Source organism: Marmota marmota, unplaced genomic scaffold (genome assembly GCF_001458135.2).
Source record: "Marmota marmota marmota unplaced genomic scaffold, marMar, whole genome shotgun sequence".
Classification (NCBI taxonomy): Eukaryota; Metazoa; Chordata; class Mammalia; order Rodentia; family Sciuridae; genus Marmota; species Marmota marmota.
This window is the reverse complement of record NW_026000229.1, coordinates 12,342,626-12,356,359: the sequence shown is the minus strand read 5'-3', so window position 1 is coordinate 12,356,359 and position 13,734 is coordinate 12,342,626. Positions and strand designations below refer to the sequence as shown.

Here is a 13,734-nt window from a genome sequence, read left to right as displayed (position 1 = left end):
GTCCCTGGCCTCTACCTTTGGTCCAGCTCAGAGCACAGGAAAGTCCTGTCAGGTTAGAATGTGTCCCCATGGACTTCTGCTCCATTCAGGGTGGTCAACTCACTGTGGAGTCTTTTGCTCCTCTCCTCCTCCTCCTCCTCCTCCTCCTCCTCCTCCTCCTCCTCCTCCTTCTTCTACCAGAGATTGAGCCCCAGGGCACTTAATCACTAAGCCACATCCCCAGCCTTTTAAAAATATTTTACTTAGACACAGGATCTTGTTGAGTTCCTTCAAACCACGCTAAGTTGCTGAGGCTGGCTTTGAACTGGCAATCCTCCTGCCTCAGCCTCCCAAGCCACTGGGATTACAGGCCTGTGCTGCCGTGCCTGGCCTTACTCCTGCACTTCTGGTCAATCTTCCCCCTCTGCCTGGAATGCCCTTCCAGCTCTTTCCTACTGCTCAGAATCTTGTCAGCCCTCGAGGACCAGTCTGCTTCCAGATGAGACGCTTCTTTTGGGGAAATGGTGAAGTAAGCTGAACTTGAGTCCCTGGCCAGAGGGCTCAACTCCTGTCTGTGGCATAAATGAATGAAGAAAATTCCAATTTCTTTTTTCCTTCCTATTTCGATATTATTTTAGGAGATTCTCAGGTTACTCTCAGGCTCACCCTGGGCTGACTCCAGCATGTGCTCCTCACTCTTTGGCCTCCATCTGGCTTCGGCATCCTGGGCTATCATTGGGTATTTTGGAGGAATCCTTTTCTTTGTCTTCTAACACTATCTTATTTTCTCCCAAACAAACTGTGTCCAAGGAATGTCCTAGAAGAAAAGCTGTGCTGTCAATGGAATATTACTCAGCAATAAAAGAGAATAAAATCATGGCATTTTCAGGTAAATGGATGGAGTTAGAGAAGATAATGCTAAGCGAAGTTAGCCAATACCAAAAAACCAAATGCTGAATGTCTTCTTTGATATAAGGCGGCTGATTCATAGTGGGATAGGGAGAGGGAGCATGGGAGGAACAGACGAACTCTAGATAGGGCAGAGGGGTTGGAGAGGAAGGGAGGGGGTATGGGGTAATTAATGATGGTGGAATGTGATGGTCATTATCCAAAGTACAGGTATGAAGACACGAATTGGTGTGAATATACTGTGTGTACAACCAAAGATATGAAAAATTGTGCTCTATATGTATTACAAGAATTATAATGCATTCTGCTATCATATATTTAAAAAAGAAGAAGAAGAAGAAAGAAAAGCTGTGCTGTGGTTTGAATGTGTCCTTTCCAAGTTCAAGTTTTGGAAACTTCATCCCCTCATTCATATGTTGATGGTATTTGGAGGTAATTATGGCGAGACGAGGTCATGAGGATGGGACTCCCATCATGGGATTAGTGGCTTTGTAACAAAAGGAAGGCCAGAGGTTTGGCCATGTTATAACTCAGCAAGAAGACCCTCTGCAGACTCTGGCACCTTGATTTTGGACTTCTCAGCCTCCAGAATTATGATAAATAAATTTCTTTATATATAAATTACTCAATCTGTGGTATTCTATCATAGTTGCAGAAAACAGACAAGCTTCATGGGAAGCTGGCCCAAGTCATGTCCAGAGGGCCAGATGAGGTAAATACACAGAGGGAGAATCAAGTCCAGGGAACAAAAGACTCAGGCCCTAGAAACATGCTGGCACAGTGAGGAATGTGAGCTCAGGCATGCACCCTGGGCTTAAGATCTCAAGTTAGCCAGGCTGACCCAATGGCTGGCATTGACAGAGAACGATTGTGCCCATGACAGTGGTGTTGGCTGTCAGAGCTCAGATCCTAAGGCAAAGATGTAGCTCTCAGCTAGGATGGGCTGTTCTATGCCAGGTCTATGGCTCTTACCCAACAGGAGCTGGCAGTGGTTGGGCATCTGCAGGTGGGTCCTGCTACTAAAGCTGTCTGCTTACAATTGTGTTCTTTGATGGCTAAAATCACACCACACAACCTCATCCTAGCATGTGCCAAAGTCGCATGGATGAGTCTATGGCATCTTTAACACACTCCTAAGGGCTTGCTCAGGTACTCCGCAACTTAATGACCACTGTCTTCCACTTTGAGTTCTAATATATTAGTATTTTAGAGGATTAAAGTCATTTAATTTTAATGATTATATGACATTTGGGATCTTCCCTGATCCTTGAGATTGGGGTGAGTTTGACTTAAACCCCCAAATTCCTCCTTGTGGGATCCAGGGACTCCAGGATCGGTATACCCTATAGGGGCCACACATTTGGTGGACTCTTGCAGCCTTGGGTCTTGCTTTCACACAGTCTTCATCTCACCCCACACAGACCCAGACGGAGAGCTCAGCCTCCTCTGATTTCCCATAGAACAGTCTGCTGGCAAAAGCATTGGTGGGTGAGGCAGATTTACTTGAAATTAAGGGGTGGGAAGGGTGGGAGGGTGGGAGTGGGAAGAGCAGACATTGTTGCAAAGCAAACCACTTCATTTGGCATTAGGGGTCTCATTCCTAAAATGCCCTCTGACCATGTCACCAGTGGATGTGTCTCTCTTGCCTTCACTCCAGGCAACCACAGCTTTGTACCAACTTGTCACTCCCCAATTTCCTCCTTCTCTGCTTGGGTCTCCCCTTTTCCACTTGAAACAATCTTCCTTTCCTCACTCCCTACAGCACAGGTTGGCCCTTGCCCCAGGGCTTGGCTGTTCCACACCTTCAGACCTTCTGGGCTACTCTTAAAGGAATCTCTCCAAATAGAGAGCATTTCCTCCTTGGAGGAGTCCTTGCTTTAGCTGTGGGTAGTACAGCTGTCACCTCTCCACCTGTGGGAGGAGCACTGAAGCTGGGAGGGTTACCAAGATCCGGAGTCAAGCTGAAGTCAGTCATTGGTCCAAGGTCACTGGCAGGTGAGAGATGGTATGGAAGCTAAGACAGAGGCCCCTGGCTCTTAGGCTAGTGCTCCTGTGGTCAGCTGATTCTGTGAGTCCAGCAGGATGCCAGAGCCCTCTTAACATGGGCATTGGTGGGGTGCAAGTCTTTGGGGTGGGGCCACATTGTCCACCCAGACTACCTGCTCACTCCTCCTGGTGCTTCCCCATCACCTCTCGGACTCAGAGGTTGATGCTCAAGGGCACGACTCTTCTCTGTCCACATGGGCCTTGGCTGGCAGGCAGAGCCAGGGTTCCAGTCCCACTTCTACCATTAGTATTCTACTTGATCTTGGCCATGAGTTTGTTTCTCTTTGGGTCTTAGTTTACCTACTTGTATAAAGAGGTCTGTTTTTAGGTCTTTCTAGAAATTTATAGAAATGTCTCAGGTGGGGCACACATGACTTCATATGTGGCTGGAGCTGGAGGAGGGGACTCAGGGCTCTTTACCCCACTTTTACTGGGGGCAGCTCTACTTATGTGTGTTTCATAAGAGCTTCTAGTCAAGGAAAGATTTCCACCATTGCCTAAAAAGCACTTGAAAGCCTCTGGTCTGGTTGACATTTGAGGTCTGTGCTCTAGTAACTCATGAACCTTCATGGCTGTGGTGAGGTGGGCTGCTCAGCAGGGCTCCAGACAAACAGCTGTGGCTTCCACGTGGCCACTATTAGCAAATGGGGACAGCCATCAAGAGGCACCTGGGGACAGCTGGGTGAGTAGGTGGGTTGCCATGATGGAGGCTGTTTTGGGGACTTTCTGAGCATTGGTAAGTGTGAATCAGGCCGCAAGGTTTCCATTTCCTCTGCCCAACACTCTCTTTCAGAAGTGTGTGTAAGCATAAGCTTTGGCAAAATGCAGGTGCTAAAAGTCCCACAGATCCAAAGCAGGTGTGGAAGGGCGCGGAGGCGGGACCCAGGTGGCACTCGCTATTTCCCCTATGGGCGGTGTGCCGAGGGTGGAAGCTTTACCCCCTGCTGCCCTTTGGAGGATCAGTTCCCTGGTCAGCCCTAGCCCTCCCTGGCTCCTGGGTCTGAAGTTTCTAGAGCAGCCGGGCACAATGCAGGCGGCACCAGCTCCTGGCTCTGCAGTTTCCCAGTGTGGCCCTGCCCCTGGTGACCCCCGGGCTGTGGAAGACCCGCCTCCAGCTCCTCAGCTCTTGACTGCTTGAATCTGCTTCTGTTAAACCTATAGTGGTAGGGGACAGCAGCTCTGGGCTACTTGTCCTCCAGCTTTGATGAGGATGTGGCCTCTGCTCTTTGGGTGCACAAGATGGCCTCTGCCTGGTTCAGCCTTTGGCAGGAGAGCATCACTACATTCTTTTCCTCCTCTCTCAGGGGAGAGAGCACCAGAGAGGGAGGGAGGGAGAGAAGGAGGGAGGGAGGGAGAGAGAGAGAGAAAATATGAACCAAGGAGAACAGAAGGGAGTGGAAACTGGATGGTAAGGAGCAGTGAAAGGGGCCAGAAAAGGAAATGGGGGAGAAGTGTGGGTGAGAGCTAGTCTGCAGGGAGAGGAGAGAAAACAGAAGAGGAGGAAGAGAGAGGATGAAGACGGGAACAGAGAGGAATAAGAATGAGAAAGGCCAATGGCATCTTCTTTTTGAACTTTTGCTGGAAACCTTGAGGCCTGATTCACACTTATCAATACTCAGAAAGTCCCCCAGACCACCTTCACTGCACATACTTATGGGGTCCCACGTGATGGCACGATGCCATACCCAATGTGGAAGGGTCACGTCGGGGTAATGAGCATTTCATCTCCTTGAACATGGAAACTTTTTTGAGTTGGGAACTTTTGAATTCTTGTTTTCTAGTTTGTTATGAAGAATACAATAAATTGTTAGGATTATCATTACCCCACTAAGTCAATGTCATCATCTTCTTCTTTTTTTCCTACTGAGAATACTTTTAATATATAGGTAACATATTCACACAATCGTTTGGGGAACATTTACAGGCACAGAGTTCAATTCCAAATCTCCATTTCACCCACACTAACTATAATGCACGTTCACTATAGAGTTCAGCCCCACACGAATGAGATGCCAAGTTACTGGTTTCTGAACAGAGAGCTCCAATTAAATAGTGTTTTCCCAACCAAGAACAAAGCCCTGAATTCTCTTAATTCTTCATATCCTGTGTACAGATGAATAAAATCTAAAGACATCTTATAGATCACCCCACCACCATTAAAAGTTGATAATAAAGTCAAAACCCCTTTCTCAAAAAGTCGCCAAGTGCATCAGTATTTTCAGACCCCATTAAATTATGCATAAATAAAATCTGTACACTCAACACACTGTTTCTCAAAATACAAAGCCTCCAGGGGGACTTGGGAGTGGCAGGTGGCAGCAAATGCTTCATGTCCACCCTTTTCAAGTTTACTCAAAAAAATCAAGATCTGAAATGAATGTGCAAATAAAGCTTCAGTACCTTACCTGTCATTTCAAAGAGTCGCCCATGTGAAGAGTTAATTTTCATAAGGTAAAAAAAGAGACAGAGACAAGAAAAGACAAATGAAATTGTCAGCAGGCATTGTTTCTATAAGTTTCCTACAACCAGAAGGCCCCTCTGAGCACGGGGTTTGCACCCACCCACCACCTGCCAACTAGCTGCTGTGCATGTGGTACTTTCGCCTCCTCTTGGAGGGCACAATCGCTGAGGAAGGTAGATAAAGACTGATCTCTCGCTCTCTCTCTTTTTTATTTTATTTTTTTGAATACTGGGGATTGAACTCAGAGGCCCTTGACCATAAGCCACACCCCCAGCCCTATCTTGTATTTTATTTAGAGGCAGGGTCTCACTGAGCTGCTTAATATCTCCCTGTTGCTGAGGCTGACTTTGAACTCGTGATCTTCCTGCGTCAGCCTCCCAAGCTGCTGGGATCACAGGCGTGCACTCCTGCACCTGGCTGATAAAGACTGATTTTTGAAAAAAAAAATATTTAGTGGTCATAAAACCCAGCTATATTTTAACACTGAATAAAATAAGTGATTGTTGATCTGAATCACATCAATCCAACATTTCAGCAGCTGGGCACATGGATTCGTGTCAGCCGGGGGAACTTAATGAAAAGGTTCTAAAACTGCTAGTACCACTTTCAGAGGAAGGAGGGATGGGAATCCAAAAATAAATGCTCAATAAGAAACAAAAGCCAGTACTTGTCACCTTGGAATCGTGCCCAAACTCAGACATCCAAGGCTGGAGAAGCCCAGGGATCCAGGAGGGAGGTCAAGGTCGTGCAAGCCTGGGGAGTCAGAGGTCTTTGTGGATAGGTGGGTAAGGGAGGTTGGAAGCTCTTCCCCCAGCAGGAGCCCTTCCAGTCTGTCCCGGGGACGAAGGATTCCTGGTCCTTTCCCTTCCTGCCCTCTGTTCACCCCATCTTACTTCCCGTGCTTCTCATTTTCTCCAGTGTCTTATTAGAATCTGCTGGACTCTGGTCTCCAGGTTCATGTTGGATTTGTCTATGACAATCAGGGCTTCTTTGATAGAGTTCTGCACCACAGACACAGTGTCGCAGATGGCCTGGCTGCCAAACCCGTGGGTAATCAGGCTGAAATGAGACAAGCAGTTCTGTATGTTCATTTCCAAGACTGGGAGGGCCTGTTGCTCCGGTTGGGTGTTTGGTCTTGACTGAGGAGGTCTGTGAATTCTTGGCACCCTTGCCTAGGGAGCAGCTTTGCCTTCCACTAAGAATGTCAGGAGGGTCACAGGAGTGGCTTCCCGTCTCCCAGTCTCCCAGACAGAAGATTCAGCCCAATCTTGTCCAACTTCTCCCACAATGATCAGCTTCCATTTTTGGACCTGGCTCTTCTGACAACACTTCCCAGCAACGAGGCATTTAAGCATTCAGGTGGTGACAATTGCCTTTGCACTTCAGCCACTGTCACTTTATATTTGGACGTGGAGCTGAGGAGGGACAGTCTTCTGGGAACCGAGCCGAAGACCTCGCTGAGATTCATCATGGTTCCCACCAGCTCCTTCTGACAGGGGAGCCTCAGGGGGCTCTTAGTCATGGAAATGGGACCTTTGCGGATTACAGTCTGATCAGGCACAAGCAGGTGTTGGTTATTGACATTCTGTACCTCTTCCATCTGGTGGGCCATGTGGTGGAGACCAAAGTTCTCGGCCAGGCCTTCGGCATCCAGGGCATGCACCTGGGGCAGGAGCAGGTCCCAGCCGTGGTAGGCACCCCTGTGGGCACCCACGACACCTCCAGCCCAGAGAGGTGGGAAGGCCGGGCCCCCTCCTGGCTCTGGGGGCCAGGTCAGGCCTTCTTCAATGTCACCTTCCTAATCCTCCCTAGAGTTTTGACTATTTCTTGACAAAACTACTCAGGATAAATATCCGTATTCCTCAGAACTGAATGCCACGGAGGACTGAGGTTCAGGGGTTCACTAATGCATCGGTGACCTTTCCTGTCCACCGCACCTGCCTTGCAGGGAGGCAGACAGCAGCCGTCTGGGGTCCTCTCCTTCCCTTGGCTCCCGTAGGGGTGCGTTGCCATGAGCACGGCCTTGTGTGGGTCAGAACCTCTCCCGTGCTTACTCCGGCACCAGCAGAGTCCAGGTGGGCAAGGCAGCAGTTGTCATGGAAATGCCTCTGTCTTCTCACTGAAGTGACAACGAAGACAACAATGTTGAGAAAAAACAACACCCTCCCCCAGCATCTCAAAAAACTTGAGAGAAAAGATATTGCCCTAACCTGATTTTGAAGACCTATCTTAATATAGGAATCAGACAAAGAGATTCTCTGTCAATAATATCTTTTTATACACTTTCCTGGAACTTCTGGCCAATGCAAAATTTTGTGAAGTCGAGGGGAGAAAAAAAAAGCACCTTAACTGTTGAAAGTAAGAGAGAACTGTTCTTGGTTTTAGGTAATGGAATCACAAATATAGAAAAGGAGAAGAATCAACAGAAAAACTTTTGGGATCTGTAATGGGGCTTGTAAAGTGGTCCTAAAAGTCACAGGGTGCTGTATGGTTCTGACTCAGTACAGGGTGGTACTAAAAAGAAACCTAAGTTTGACTCCAGAAAACTTGAAGAGTAATGCAGATGTTTATCGTAAGCTTTCTTAAAGGGGTTGTCAAGTCCCACAGGTTTTATGTACCAAATTCTCCAGAAATTCTCTCTTGACACTTTCTCCTCTCTCTAAAGCTCCATACTCATGGCTGTGGCTAATCCGCTGCTGCATCTCTGTTCAGAGGGTTCCGTTGTGCCTGCCATCTGTGCTCCTACCTACCCATTGTCCTTCACCTTGTGGATCCCACTGCCCTGAGTCTGAGGAGGAACCCCAGTGATTCCTGGCTGTGCCCACACCCACCCAGAGAGAAGGACTGAGGTCCTGAAGAGCAGGGATCATCTTTACCCCTGATGGCCTTTTCTTGTGAATAATCACTTACTGGGCACATTGGTAGCCAATATATTCTCTGTCCTGATGCACAAGACAAATATAAAAAGCTGAGAATGTTCTTATGTACCCACACCAACCAGTTTGAAGATCAATGCAAGTGAAAAAATAATCTGCCTCTGGATAATTCTCAGTGAGAATCGTGTGGGACTTTCACAAAGAAAACCACAAAGTTGTTAGTTTTGTGTAAGAGAAGATTTGAATAAATGGACGGATAGAATGTGTTCTGGGTTTGGAAAAAGGAACAATGAAAGATGCTAGTTTTTCCTGAATTAATCTATCGATCTAGGGAAAAAAAGGTAATTAAGCTCTCAATGGAAACTTTTGGTAATTTGACCAAAACAGCTTTACATCATTATCTGGAAGAATAACAAGTTAAAAATAACTAAGAAATTTCTGCAAGAACAAGAAGACAGGATTTCCTTTAACATATGCTCAAATGTATTTTAAAGCCACAGCAACCGTACAGCGTGGCAGTGGCTCAAGACCCAGCCAGCAGCAATGACATGTAGTACTGAGGACTCTGAAGCCAGTCTCACCAGGTACAAAAGCAATAAGAAACAAAAAGAAGCACCACAAATATCTGGGGAACGGTTGGATTAATAAATGCTATTGAGCACATTGACTCCTTGGGAGATAGTCGTTTTAGAGCTTTGCCTCTTTCTTGAGTAAATTCCAGATAAATTAGAGCATTGAACAGGAAAAAAAATCCCATCATGATAGACAAAAACAGGTGGATAGCTAAATGATCTCAGAGTGAGTCATACCTACCTAAGCTTAAAAGCAATCGAAGAAATCACAAAGGAAATGTCAGTAGAATTGCTTACACAAAACTTCTAAACATGTACTTGAAAAAAGAAAATACAAAATTAAAAAGGTAAATGACAAATTGGGAAAAATATTTGCAGCAGATATGGCAAAAGGTTAATACCCTTAATATATAAAGAGCTCTTGCAAAGCTTAACGAAAAAGATTGATATCCCAGCTAAAAAATTGGCAAAAACATTAAAATAAGACATATAAATGAATATCATATGAGAAAATGTCTGATTTTTCTGTTAGCCCAAAGGAATGCAAAATAAAACAGTGACAAGATCCCATTTCACTTGTCCAATCCTTAAGATTGATGATGATGGTGGTGATGATGGTCTGTTAAGAGCTGTAGGATTCAATTCTATTTTAACCTCATAGTTAAAAGTCACAGTCATCTCATAGTGTGTCTGAGTTAGGGCTGGGCTCAGAAGGCCCTTGGGCCCGGCTACTGATCATGGACAGATGAATGGACCAATGGAAGGCTGAGTAACTATGTTGGCATTTGACAGCAGGGGTACTCATGCATTTTTTTTTCCACTTCTGAATCCCCAGTTTGCAGAGTAGGGTCTGACATCTAGTGGGTACTCAGTACCTGTTGACTGAATGAAGAATGGAATGGTGACACAGGTTGACGGACAGGCTGCCTGCAAAACAGGCTGGTTGGCCAACTTGAGATGGTATCCCCAAGCTGGGGCTTGGAACTCTTGCTCTGGACAAGCCAGGGTGGTGAGTCCAGGAGGCTGAGCCTGGATCCATGCTGCCTGTTTTACCTGCATTCTTTTATTCGAACCTCACTTTTATCATGGGAAGCTGTGGCTGGGGTTGTGGCTTAGTGGTAGAGAGCTTGCCTAAGCATGCACATGGCCCTGGGTTCCATTCGTGGCACCACAAAACAAAAAAACAAAACGAAAAAAAAAAAAATCAAAATCCTGGGAAGCTAAGATCATCCTCATTCTAAAAGCAATGACTTCAGGTGAGGGGAAGAATTTGCCCCAAGATGACACATCTTTTAAGTAGAGGAGCCAGGATTTGAAACAGCGTTTGATTCCTAAGCCCTTGACCTTGAAGCTATATTCTCACAGTGTTTCTCTCCCTAAACTTCTCTCTGTAGTATAAAGAATCCACTTTTGCTGTGTGTGTGCATCTTGGGAGGAGTCAGGCTTTGCCCCTAAATCATAGCTGGGATATGAATGTTGTGCTGGGAATGGGCCATTGGCATGGTGACGGATCCCCACCGTCCATCATGTCCCTGCCGCACCCTGACATGCAGTGCTGGAGTGTAATCAGAGTGATGGTGTTCTGATCTATGAGGGGTGTTCATCATCCCAGGGCTGGTACCTTGACAGATTACCTTAGCTTGCTGTCAGGGGGACGGCCCCTTAATGTATTTCTGTAATTCATCACCCACTGCCGGTAGCCAGGGAGCTAAGAGCACTTTCTGGGAGTCTCCCTGAGTTCTCTGTCTCTTAAAAATTCACGCCTGGAAGTTGGTGAGTGCCTGGAGAGAGACCCTGAGAGAGGAAGGCAGAGACAGAGAGACGGGGGAGCGGAGGGTAGGGAAGAAGAGAGAGGCAGGAAGAGAGACGAAAAGGAAGAGATTAGGAAAAAGGAAAGAGATAAGAAAACAGTGGGGAAAAGAGAGGAGAGGGAAGAGGTGGGGTGGAAGGAGGAGTAAAAAGATGGTAGACAAGGAAGAGAGGAGAGAGGGAAGGATCCGGGAGGCAGGAAGAAGGAGAAAGATGGAGGCTCAGGCAAGAGACCGAGAACAGCAGGGGGGAGTGGGCAGGCAACCTGGGCAGTCCAGCTCTGGGGCCAGTGCAGATCATGGAGGCCTTGTTCCCCAGGGGCTTCAGGGATATGGTGGAAGGTGGGGTTGCCGGAAGGGTGTGGGCCAGGGGTACAAACCCCTCTGTCTCTCCACAGAGGCAGTGGGCTCTGTGGTCAACTGAGTCCCCTCTCCTTCTGCGTTCCTGGTGACAGAGGCTGCTGGGGCGGGAAGGATCCTCCATGCCGCCTCACCAACCCCCAGCACTCCTCTGTCCTGCTGCTCATGGGACATTTTTACTCCGACAGCTCCACAGCACTCACCTGCCACCCTTTAGCCTTCTCCATGCGTTGAAGAACCTCATGGTCTCCACTGTCCCCAGCTACACAGTCATCTTGTCTCGTCATTCTCTCCAGGGGCCATATACAGTTCCCTCTGTTATGAGGAGCAGCTCATCCTCTTGGCTGCAGTCCTGATCTAGGTCCCCTAGAAAGCACAGGGGAGCCTGGAGGCTGGCCCAGCAAGCAGGTGGGTTCCTCTTGGAAGCTGGGGCTGGAGCACACCTGAGTTGTTTTGGTTGCTGTTCATGACTTTGGCCCTTGGTCCATGCATGCTCTAAATGGGGTTTAAGGAAAAAGTATAACAGGAAAATAGCAAAATGAGTAGCCAGGAAGGTTCCAAAGAGACTATTTCAGGGGAAAAATGGAATTCAGACAATTGGTGCAAGAATGAGCCTAGAAATGGAGAGTGTGAACCGCAGCACCACTTTCATGTGGTGCCTGGCACGTGCTCTGAACTGGTCACTGCTGCTGAAGGGCCCTGCTTGGCTCAGAGGGTCAAGGCTGAACCCCTGTAGTTGGCCTTCAGGGCCCTGGCCTCAACACTCTGTTCTTGTCCTCATTCTAATTGGTCCCTACACTGACCCCATTTATAGCAGCCAGATCCCCCTGCCTGCTACTCCTGGTGTTAGGGCATTTTCTGTGGTGCTGTTCCCTGTTTCTCCCTACCTCAAGTCTGTCTTTTTTCCATCTCCTCTGTGAGCCTTCTCTGTCCTCTTGTTATTGCTGAATATGTCCCTCATTGATTTGACCACACACCTGTCCTGGGCCAACTTGTGTGTGTGCGTGTGAGTCTGATCTCATTAGCTGGACTCCAAGCTCTTTGAGGGTAGGAACCATGTCTTCTACTTCTCTGTAACCCAAACAGTGGGGATAGAATAGAGCCCTTCTTAATGAACAAAAAGTAAAGAAGTACATTCACAGTTCCCACATTTACGGGGTTCTGCATCCAAGGGTCCACCAACTGCAGATTGAAAGTATTCAGAAGAAATTGCATCACTACTGCACATGTACAGACTTGTTCCTTGTCCATATTCCCTAAATGGTGCAGTATAATAACTATTTAGTAGCAATTACATTGTATTAGGGATTTTAAGTCATCTGGAGATGTTTTAAAGCATTCAGGAGGATATGCATAAATTTAATAGAAATATCTGACATTTTATGTACAATACTTGAGCATCCGCAGATTTTGGTATCCAAGGGGGCTAGGAGTGTCCTGAGACAAATCTTTCATAGATACCAAGGGACAACTATAGTTGTAAGAGTTAAAAGGAAAGAGACTGGGATAAACTGGGAAGTGGAGATGGGAAGGGTGAGGTACAGTGGCCCTGGCAGGCTACCGACCAATGGGACAACCCTGGACAAATCTTCATTGCTGATATAGTTCCCCCATATGGAAACTTAAGGAATTAGATGAGATCTATGACCTGTACTATGCTTTTTCTTAAATTAATATTTTAGTTTAAATTAATATTTTTGTAAATTCCCATGTAATTTTAGGAAACGATATAAAGAGATCTTATAAACAATCTACCTAGTTTTCCCCAGTTATAGAAACTTGCAAAATTATAGCGCACTGTCACAACTGGGATCTCAGCACTACACCGTGATAGAACATTTCCAGAACCACAAGAACCATTCATCCCTCCCTTTCATACACATCACAACAGCCCATCTTTGACCCCTGCTGACCACTAATCCTTTCTCTATTTGCATAATTTTGTCACTGTGAGAATGTTATGTAAATAGAATCATATGGGGTAGACTTTTGTGGTGCCTTTCCATAATTCACCATAATTCTCTTGAGATGCATGTAGGATGTCATATATATCAAGAATATGTTCTTTTTTATTGCTGTGTAGTGTTCCATGGTACCAACATACTGAACAGTGTCTAACCGTTCACTGCTGAAGGACATCTGGGTTGTTTCCAGTTTTTGGTTAACATAAATAAAGCGATTATAAACATTCCTGCACAGTTTTTTTGTGTGAAAATAAGTTTTCATGTTTCTGGGATAAATGCCCAGGAGTGAGATTGCTGAATCCTATGGTGGATGCATGTTTAATGTTGAAGGAAACTGCCAACTTGTTTTCCATAGTGGCTGTGCCATTTTACATTCCCAAAGCAATGGATGAGCAAAGCAGTTTCTCTGCACGCTTCCCAGTGTCTGGTGCTGTCGATATTTTTTCACTGTGTTTTATGATGGGTCCATAAGTAGCATCTTTGTGCATTAGGGAAATTTGCATGTCCCTAATGCCTAATGATGCTGAACATCTTTGCCTGTGCTTATTTGCCATCTGTATATCTTATTTGATGAACTATCTCTTCATGTCTTGTCTATTTTTAAATTGGTTTGCTCTTTTCTTTTTATTACAGTTGAGTTCTGAAAGTTCTTTATATATTCTTGATATTACTAGTCCTGTATTGATACTACTAGTCCTGCACAGTTGTCAACTAGTGTCCTCTGCTGACATTTTCTGCCATTCTATACCTGTTTTTTTT

General features: G+C 46.2%; 1 pseudogene; it reads right to left on the bottom strand.

Moving 5' to 3' along the window:
- Positions 1-6,274: 6,274 nt before the first annotated feature.
- Positions 6,275-11,298, bottom strand: LOC107137588 (annotated as a pseudogene).
- Positions 11,299-13,734: the final 2,436 nt, after the last annotated feature.